This window comes from Phaseolus vulgaris, chromosome 4 (assembly GCF_000499845.2).
Source record: "Phaseolus vulgaris cultivar G19833 chromosome 4, P. vulgaris v2.0, whole genome shotgun sequence".
NCBI classification, from domain to species: Eukaryota; Viridiplantae; Streptophyta; class Magnoliopsida; order Fabales; family Fabaceae; genus Phaseolus; species Phaseolus vulgaris.
Window position 1 is genome coordinate 35,471,174 of NC_023756.2, and position 10,678 is coordinate 35,481,851.

Sequence of the window (10,678 nt, forward strand, 5' to 3'; positions counted from 1 at the left end):
GTGTTAGTGTGTTTAGGGAGGTGCGAAACCTACTCTCGGTGCAGGAACAATAGTAGGACAACATGGTTCTAGTGTGTGGTATGCAGATTTTCAGCTACCCTTTCAAGAACGATGTTGATCCTGTGGTTTAAGGTGCTTGATTTGAAGCACTCCCTAGACTTATCGGGTAGAATAGGGGACTAAGTGTTGCAATATACTTGGAGAAGCTTGCTCTGATGACTAAGGGGCTATCCCGACCAGTCCTCGGTCATCGCGCACCGGTGCCTGATAGTAAAGATGGGCCACGTAAGGTGGACCCCAGATACACATATCAGGGGGTTGGTCAGTTTTTGGACATCGGTACCATAGACCTCAACGTTGGAGATCGACATCAGACCTCGCCAGAAGAGGGAGAGATCGGACGTCGACGGTCTGAATAGTTGTATTGGGCCACGTAAGGTGGGTCCTAGAATTATACTAAGTTATCAGTTAAAACGACAGATATAAGGAAAGTCTAAGTCACAAGGGATCCATGCAGGTGGTGTGTATAACGCATTCAGGCGCGACACAATTGAGTAATCCTTGGAGGCGCTAAGGCCCATTGGGGTTAGGATTTTCAAGGGAAGTTGCATGCAAGGCACGTGAATACTTAGGGCACCTGCATAACAGATGGCACCAGAGATTAGGTGCACAAGTTGGTACCCAAGCAACCACTCTATTAGTCGTTGCACTCCAGTTAAGGGAAGTTCATGTGCCAGATTATGCTAAGATTATGTAATAGCGGCACAGGGACATTCTTCAAGGAACCCTAGACATGGGTAAAGAAAGAAAGGTAAATCTTAGTTTCAACCTATATAAAGGGTGCTAAGAACCCTAGCAAGGTACACAGTTTCTAAGACTGAAACTACTTTATACACTTGGTGTTTCTTTGCCCTTATACTGACTTGAGCTTCGGAGTGCAAACGGCCGTCAAGGCACCCTTTGTATTTGCAGATGAGAGATTCTTCAATCAAGGAAGTGCGATTCTCAATCGGAGATAGGGGGACAAAGGTTGTCGTTCGAGTCAACCGGCGAAGCGAGTCAACCAGCGGGAATAGGGACTATGCTGAGTTTTTTAAGTGGAGTACCATAACCATTCAAATCATTTATGGAGTGAAGCAACTTTGGAGTTGTAGAGGGAGTAACAGTTGTGCCCCTACGAAGTCTAACAAGCTCATGTTGTAGTCTTTTGCCTTGGAAGCAAGTACCTTCTCTTTTCTTGGTTTTTGTTGCTGTAGTGTAAGGTTTTAAGGAGTTGTGCAACCTTTCCTTTGTTGTTTATTTCTGCTATCCAGTCTTTTTGATTCAGGGATGTGGTTGTAGCTGGACAATTGTTATTTCTAGCTTGGACGAACTGTATGAAATGCTTTGGAGGTTTATTTAATTTAGGTGTGGTGAGTATGAAAGGGAGCAGTATATTCAGGCGTCTATTTGTGCTCCTTTTGCTGGTATGTTTTCAAGTTGTGTGTTATAGATGCAATTCACGGTGGTTTGATAGTGCAACAGGCTTATAGGGGTCTGGATGCTATGAGGCAAAGGATGTGGCCTTTCTGCAGGTGCTGGATCCACACAGGGTAATATAAGACGCAGTTATTTTACCTTTTGTGTAGGTGCAGAAGCAGGGAAGATCTTTGTTAAGTGATTTTTGGTTTGTTTTCTTTGAATGTTCTGTTATACTGGGTTTGAGTCTGTAGCAGAATATTTTTTAAGAGAGTTGAAGGGTAAGGGTTGATCTTGTTGGAGGGTTTAGGACTGTCTTGTTTCGCCCTAAGTCTAAAGATGTTGTTTTTGTATGCGGGTTGGAATATCCTTAAAATATTCTTTTAATTCATTTTTATTCTTTGCTAATAAAAAAAAATATCAGTTATTAAAAAACATAATTTTAAATTTAATGTACCATTAATTTGCATAATTTTTAAATTCGCAAAATCAAGTTTATGAAAATATAATTATAATGGGAAGTAACACATAATAAAAAATTAAATTATTTATTAAAAAATATTTAAATAAAAATCAATTTTGTAAAAAAATGAGTTATTATATTTAATTAATTTTTAGTAGTGATTATTGAAAAAGATTTATCTTGAACTTGAAGAAGTTTTTAAATGTGTGATTTCTTCCATATAGGAGGAGTGAGAGGATTACATGTGACACATGTGATAAAGAAGTTTTTTTTTTATCGACAATAACTAATAAATAAAATAGAACCACTTCAGGGGTGGTTCAACCCTTATACATATAACACAATACCAGTTCCAGCTACTTACCACCAAAACCAACCCAACACATCTTGCCCTTACAAAACCAAGCTAAAAACATAAGGAAACTAACCTCGTACACTCCAAAGGAGTCAAACACCAATCTGAATAGGAGAACGAAACTAACCGAGAATTTGTTGAGACCCAAGATCATGTCTTTACCTGTGCCAACGCAAAGACTTCATACTCGTCTGCCACTCCTCTATTAAAAATTATACGATTCCTGTGACTCCATATTTCACTAAGCACCCCTACCCAAATCGTGTTCCATACAACAAGACCCGTCTCAGAAGGTAAACTCAATCTAAATTGATCAAAGTTGAACCTTGGCTCAATATGAGTCACAAACAGGATTCCTAGCCAATTATAACATAAACACCAAACACGCCAAGCAAAAAAGCATCCAAATAACAGATGGCTACTTGACGCCTCCTCCTTCCCGCACAATACACACCTCAAGCTTTCTAACTGCACCCCTCTTCTACTAAGATTGACCCTAGTAGCAAGCTTGTTTTCCATCACCCTCCAAGCCAAAACCATCCAAATTTAAAAATGGATAAGCTAATCTATTCTAGGTTTTATTTTCCTCTTTAAAGTTTCATATGTGATTATTCTCAATGTGATTGAACTTTCGATACCATACAATTTTTCTTTTTTATCAGTAGAGAATAAAATAAATTAAAAGTGAAGGAATTTGGAAAACAAGATTGCTATCAACGTCAATTTGGTAAAACGAGGGGTCGTGGTTGATAACATTTTTTGTGGTCTTTACAGGGTGAAAAAGGAGACAACAAGTCACTTGTTCTTTGAATGCAGAATTGCTTGGTTTGTTTGGAATCCTTGTTATGCTTGGTTAGGGTTGAAATCGGTTGACAATCTTGTCTATGCCTCACATTTCTTGAAATTTAATTTGTTTGGTCCTCTTACTTCTGTTAATTTAGTGTTTGGAAGTGTCTGGATTGCTTTGGTAAGTGAGATTTGACGACATCGGAATAAACACATTTTAAAGGGAGGAGTGATTGATCATTTGGAAATCTTCTCCATGGCTCAATTGAAGGTTTGGTATTGGGTTACTTTCAAAGTTCCTTCAGCTTGTTTTTCCTTTTTAGATTGATGTCTTGATCCCCTGGTATGTATGTTTTCGATTAAAAACAAGTGATTAGTTATAAGTTGATCAAGTGTTTGTTTTGCTATTTGTGAGGGGATGTCGTCTTTGTTATGTTAGATTGATTGTGATTAAGATATATAAGGGTTGAACCACCCCTAAAGTGACTCACATTTATTTATTTTTTCTTGCGGATAATTTTTTTTTAAAAGATATCAAACAATAGTTAAATACACACCAGAAGCCTCATAATCGTCCTAATGCTAGTAGTAATAGTCAATCTTAATTAACCACCCAATTATTAATTTATTGTTATTTTATTATTATTATTATTATTATTATTATTATGAATTGTTATGTCTTTTTTTTTTATTTTACAGACTTCGGGAGTTTGTTTTACATTCTTTATCATCTTTAGCTTATCAATTATGAGTTGAGTAAGGTTTATTGGTTAAAAGATGTCTTATTTTGTTCTCTGAATAATATTTATAACCATGTTTTATAATGTTGCTAGTCAATCTTAATTAACCACCCAATTATTAATTTATTGTTATTTTATTATTATTATTATTATTATGAATTGTTATGTCCTTTTATTTTTTTTTACAGACTTGGGAGTTTGTTTTACATTTTTTATCATCTTTAGCTTATAATTATGAGTTAAGTAAGGTTTATTGGTTAAGAGATATCTTATTTTGTTCTCTGAATAATATTTATAACCATTGATAAACATGGTTAAACAAATAAAATTTTATTCTATTCTCTTCTTTTAGTTATTGTATTGATATGGACTGATGTATTAATTTCTTATAAAAAAACAATCATTTAGAGTTTCGTATATTAATTCTCAAAATAATTAATATGTACATTTTTTACTTAAAGTCAATCTGAATTTATATATTTAATATGATATGAGTAATTCGAATAAATGTTTCATCAACTTAGAATAAATATATATGAATTTGAGAATATGACATAGGGCTTGTATATCTGCACTAATAATAATGTCCTTAAAAGTTGTAAATAATTTATAAATATGAATGTATCGGATCTTCTGAGGATAAAATTTTCAATAAAATTTTGTGATTAAACAAAAAACTAAATGATATAAATTTCTATAATATTTCTAAGAGGTAGATGACGTGGTGGGCCTTGAAAAGGTGAAGAAAATGATGAAGTGTTCTTGTGAGTATATCAGTAACAGTTTGGCTATTGTTGCTAATATTTTAAATTTGTTACGCCACTTCAACATGATTATCCATTGAACCTTCCAAATAGTTGCATTTTTTTACTTGGAGTAAGGTTTGGAATTTGTGTGTATAAATATGCTTAATTAATGCTATAATATAGAGTAAGTTAGATGCACAATTTAGAGGCGTTGCAGAGAAAAACAAATTAATAGTAGATGGAATCTTGTGGGGATTTATCTGAATCAATGCATACGAGTTTTACTAAACATGTTATGGTGTTAGGGTTCTTCACACGTGCTTCACATGTTTAAACTTTAACTGGAATAATCCCTTAATAATGCAATTCTAACAAGTGAACTTACGTAATTATTGCTTCTGTTTTTTTTCTTTAAAGAAAAGATCTGCAATTCTTTTTCAATCTTATTTCTCCTCTGCTTCACCCAAGTGTTTATGCATGCACATTTCAAAGCTTATACTCCCCACCATTTATTTTAATTGTTAAGCAAGTCTTACACCCTGTTTGTTTTTGGATATGATAAAGAATGAGGGAGGGGCGACTGAGAAGAATTTATGTTTGGATCAGTGTATTTAAGAGTGGGTGAAAAGGTTTTTTCCTTCTCACAAAACTGAGAAAATTAGATTTAAGAGAAGAGGGATAAATCAAATTTTACTTTCCTGCACTACACAAGTGAGGATGATGTCCTCGAAGACTTTTCCTCATGGTTCAAATTCAAAAGAGAATGTATCAAGGACATATCATGTATTGATTGTGGATCCAAGACATATCACGCCTTCGAAGATTTCTACCATATAATTCTTTCTAAGATTGATTATAGATCCATGTAGATATCATGTATCAAGTATCTAACATTTCTATGTGATGTTGCTACTGTTGAGGATATATATCTTGCATATGAACAGTTGACACTGGATGAGAATTCTCTATATTCATGCATTGGGGTTGCCGGTGCTCAGGATGCACAAGATATAACAGGTGTAGTAATGTTTCCAATGTCTAATATTGGATCTTGCTTTGTTTTTTTCTAAGGGATTGTGGAACTTAAAGTCCAGATTTCATCTTTTCTCTTTTCCAAAAATTTTCACTCCCTAGGTTTGGCTGAGTAAAAATTTTATTCTCAAAAGAATATTCAAACTTATAAGTAGTGAGAAATGGGATCCCAATTCCAAATCCAACCTTGAGCTCTGATATGTGACATAGACATCAACACATATTTTTCCTTTTAGAACTTGAAATTTTGAACTGCAAGATCCGTGTTAAAATATTCCATAGGTAACAAAAAACTCTCTCTTCAGAATTGCGATGATGTGCCTGTAGTAAACCAGTAAAATTTGTATAGGCTGGTGTAGGTTGGCTAAATGTTGAGTGTAGATAAATTAATTAGTAGAAAACATTTTACCCAATCATTTTGGAAGACAAAATTTGTGTTTCAAGTACTAGTATGTAATAATCGTTACTTATGTAATTTTACTATGTCTTTGGCAGCTCCTTTAGAAGATGAAGTAGCGAATGATTCTATCTCGATGTTATTACAGTGGGAAGAGGGAGCGTACTAAGGTGGAGGCATAATTTGCCAAACATTGAGAATTATTTTTGGTTTTCTTAAAAGGTTTGGAGAGTGTGACTAGCCACGTGACACTTCCACTTGCTCAATGAAGAGGGTTTGCACTAATGAATAGGTGACACTTATCAATCTTTTATTTGAGAGGATCCTCTCAAATGAGAAGAGAACACTTGTTAACCTTTCTTTTAAGATGATCGAGACACATGAAAACATGAGCACCACCTGACACACTCTTACCGCCTCTTCTAGGTCTAAGATTTTAATTTGTATTTGAATTTTTAAATTTTAAATTTTGACTCTCTTTGAGTAAACTCTAGCACTATAAATAAGTTTGATAGCCTCTTGTAAAAATATCTTGAATTTAACTAATGAATTGCTGTCCAAATTTGTTCTCATGTCTTCAAATTCTCTCTATGTTAGCACTACTTTGAGTGTTTAGCCTAGGTTTCTTTATAAGTTTATCTTAAATCTTCTAAAATTCTATTTCCATATTCCAAATCACCTTCCCAAATTTAAATTCTACCTCCATTCAGTTTTCGCACGGTCTCCTTGAATTTCATACAAAAATTCAAAATTACAAAGAAAGCAAAGGTACAAGGTCGGATTGCATCAATTAGTATGTTTTTAGCAAATCCTAACATAAAAAATAAAATAGAAAATCAAACATACAGTTGACACTACTAGAAAATCATTAAATAAAAACTAATTTTAGAGACCAAACATAATTAGTTACTAAATTGACTAAATTAGAAACTATTTTAGAGACTAAAAAATTATTAATATCTAAATTTATAAATTAATTTTTAAATTGATATCTAACTACCTATCAATGTAACACCCCATAATTTACATATAACTATTACAATAAAAGTTCTACAAGTTTCTATACAAACTTGGAGTTTTTCAAAAACATTCCTAATACATAATTAGGATTTATAGAAATACAATTTACATATCCACAACTCAAAATAAGACTTTGAACCCTCTAAGGCTCTCCTGCACCTGTATGGTCATCTGCTCGTGTACATAGTACAGTCATTGCAGTTCAAACACAACAAGAAAAGTAAGGGTAAGCTAGTAAAAATAGAATTTTATAATATACACAATTAAATCAAAAGAGAAAACCAAATTACATGATCAATTTCTCAAATTATTCAACTTTCTTCAAATCTCAACAATAAACAATCACATAGATCTCACATGGATCTACACATCCAGAATATTCAACAAACAACATCTTCCGGAAGACCCGTATTAAGTAAGTCCTACCAGAGACTAACACCTGATCCGAAGATTACCAGCGAATCCAACAGAAAGGATCAGGGTAAGTTCAATACAACCCAAGCCGTGCATCTCATATGTCACGGTGTGCATGAACTCCCCCATCAGCTTCTCACCACCTGATATCTTAGTCTATGTGACTTAGATCATCAATGAAGCTCGGAGATCTCTGTTACCACATAGGCATCAATACTTAATACACAACAAACATCAGTCCATACATTATCCCAAATGTATGAATTCAATTCCATACCATCCCGTCATACAATATCATTCCAAACACGATCCACAACATTCAAAAACGTAATTAAAATAAAAAAAACAACACTTAAATATTAAACCATCAAAATATAATATTTTTACAAATTTAAATAATATATAAACAAACAACCCAATATATATAACACACAACATCCCTGCAAGAAAAATTGAATATTGGGACCACGTCCCTTCCGCATTCAGATCTTCTATCCTAGGGTGCTATAAAAAATTAAATTTAGCTCCCCTTACCTCAATTGCTTGCTTTCCAAGCAACTTTTAGAATTTTATTCCCCGCCGTTTGGATAAGCTTCAAGATTTACGGGCCTAATGCAAATTATCCAAACAGAACAAAATTTCAGTATATAATATAATAAGTTGAGAGGATTAAACTTCTCAACTGACCCCACCAAGATTGATGACTAAATCCTAAGGAAAAACATAGAACAAAGGATATTTAGAGTAAAAATGAACTTACTCTGTTTGAAAATCTGATCGGGTAGAAATGTTCCTTAACTCCTCTGCTACAGCGTGGTATGATCAGATTCTAAAAAAGATGAAGTTTGGGAGAGAAAATTAGGAGAGAGGGAGAGAAAAGCATATGGAGGGAGAGAGAGAAAGAAAGAATGTGTGTGACGGGGCTGCTGCTTTTTTTTTAAAAAGCGCTGTTACATTATCTCCAACTACAAAAATTTTCGTCCTCGAAAATGAACTTACCAAGAAAGAGGTTAAGGTATGATGCTTGTATCTCCTCTTCAATTTCCCAAGTGGAATCTCCAGATATGAGATCCCACAATACTTTCACCATGGGAATACTTCTTCCACGAAGTTGTTTCACTTGTGAATCTAAAATTCTGATTGATCTCACTTCAAATGACAGATTTTCTTTCACCTGGATAAAATCAGACTCTAGAATGTGGCTAGGATTGGGTACATACTTTCTTAGCTGAGATACATGGAAAATATTGTGAATGTTAGCTAAAGGAGGAGGCAAAGCAATTTCGTAAGCCACAGGGCCTATTCTCCTGAGAATTTGATAAGATCCTATGAACTTAGAAGTCAATTTCTAGGATTTTAGTGCTCTTCCTACACCAGTGAATGGTGTAACTCTTAAAAAGACATGTTCACCCGCAGAGAATTCTAAAGGTCTTCTTCTTTGATCTGCATAAGATTTTTGCCTGCTGAAAGATGTTTTCAATCTTTCCTGAATCATTTTGATTTTCTCATTGGTTTGTTGTATTAATTCTGGTCCAATTAACACACTCTCACCATCCTGAAACCAACACAGAGGTGTCCTGCACTTTCTTCCATATAATGCCTCGAAAGGAGCCATTCCTATGCTAGCTTGGTAACTGTTATTGTAAGTGAACTCTACCAAAGGTAGAATTTCATCCCAACTGCCCAAATGATCTAACACACAAGTCCTAAGCAAATCCTCTAAGGCCTGGATAGTTCTCTCTGATTGTCCATCAGTTTGAGGATGGTACGCTGAACTAAGTCTGAGTTTAGTCCCCAAAGCTTCTTGAAGTGTTTGCCAGAATCTAGAGGTGAATCTGGGATCTCTATCTGAAACTATGCTGGAGGGTACACCATGCAATCTGACTATTTCATCTATGTAAATCTGGGCCAACTTCCGCATAGAGATTCTCAAGTCTATAGGTAGGAAGTGTGCCGTCTTTGTTATCCTGTCCACTATGACCCAAACAGAGTCATGCTTCTACAAAGTACGTGGTAAGTGGGTAACAAAATCCATTGAGATACTGTCCCACTTCCACACTGGAATGTCTAACTGAGTTAACATGCCTCCAGGCCGTTGATGTTCAATCTTTGATTTCTGACAAGTCAAGCAAGCAACTACAAACTTAGCTACATCATTCTTCATGCCATGCCACCAATAAGACTTCTTGAGATCTTGATACATCTTGGTCATCCCTGGGTGTAAACTGAGTTTGCTTTTATGATCTTCAGATAACACTGTTTGCTTTAGTTCATTATCCTCTGGTATGCATATTCTATTTTTGAATCTCAAAATACCATCCAGTCCTAAAGAGAAGTCTTTAGCTTTGTCAGTATTTAATAAGCCCATGACGTTCTTCAATTTTGAATCTTCCAACTGCTTCTCCTTCACCTTTTCCAGAAATTCATTAGTTATAACAAGGGTATTACAACTAATGCAATTTTGAAGACATGGAAACCTCCAAATTCATACTCCTGAAATCTTCAATCAATGCTAACTCTCTAATCATAAGCGAAGACATTTGTATCTTTTTACGACTCAACGCATCTGCAACAACATTTGCCTTCCCAGGATGGTATATCAGCTGGAAATCATAGTCTTTTAAAAATTCAATCCATCTCCTCTGCCTCATATTTAACTCCTTTTGATCAAACAAATACTTCAAACTTTTATGATCACTAAACACATTAAAACTAACTCCGTAAAGAAAATGTCTCCATATTTTTAAAGCAAAGACAACTGCTGCCAATTCTAGATCATGAGTTGGATAATTTCTTTCATGCACCTTTAACTGACAAGAAGCGTAGGCAACAACTTTCTTATTCTGCATCAGAACACAACCCAATCCCTGATAGGAAGCATCACAGAAAACTTCAAAAGACTGATTGGTATCAGGGATTGTCAATACAGGAGCATTAGTCAACCTTCTTTTCAACTCTTCAAAGCTTTTCTCACATTGTTCAGTCCATGCAAAAAGGATGATCCTTTCTAGTCAATTGGGTCAAAGGAGCCACTATTTTAGAAAAGCCTTCTATAAATCTCCTGTAATATCCTGCTAACCCGACAAAGCTTCTAATTTCTGTAACTGTTTTAGGACGTTCCCACTGAAGTACAACCTCCACTTTAGAAGGATCTACTGATATTCCCTGTGCAGAGATGACATGTCCTAAAAATTGTATTTCTGACATCCAGAAGTCACATTTTGAAAGTTTAGCATATAACTGTTTTTCTCTCAAAATGTTCAGAAC

At 34.8% G+C, this 10,678-nt stretch overlaps 1 long non-coding RNA gene across 1 annotated transcript; it reads right to left on the reverse strand.

The window, feature by feature from the left end:
• Positions 1–6,995: 6,995 nt before the first annotated feature.
• On the reverse strand, positions 6,996–8,329 carry LOC137836490 (uncharacterized). The gene is made up of 3 exons (XR_011085304.1): positions 8,172–8,329; positions 7,946–8,020; positions 6,996–7,168 (listed from the first exon to the last, which is right to left on the reverse strand). It is a non-coding gene; the product is annotated as an uncharacterized lncRNA (long non-coding RNA).
• Positions 8,330–10,678: the final 2,349 nt, after the last annotated feature.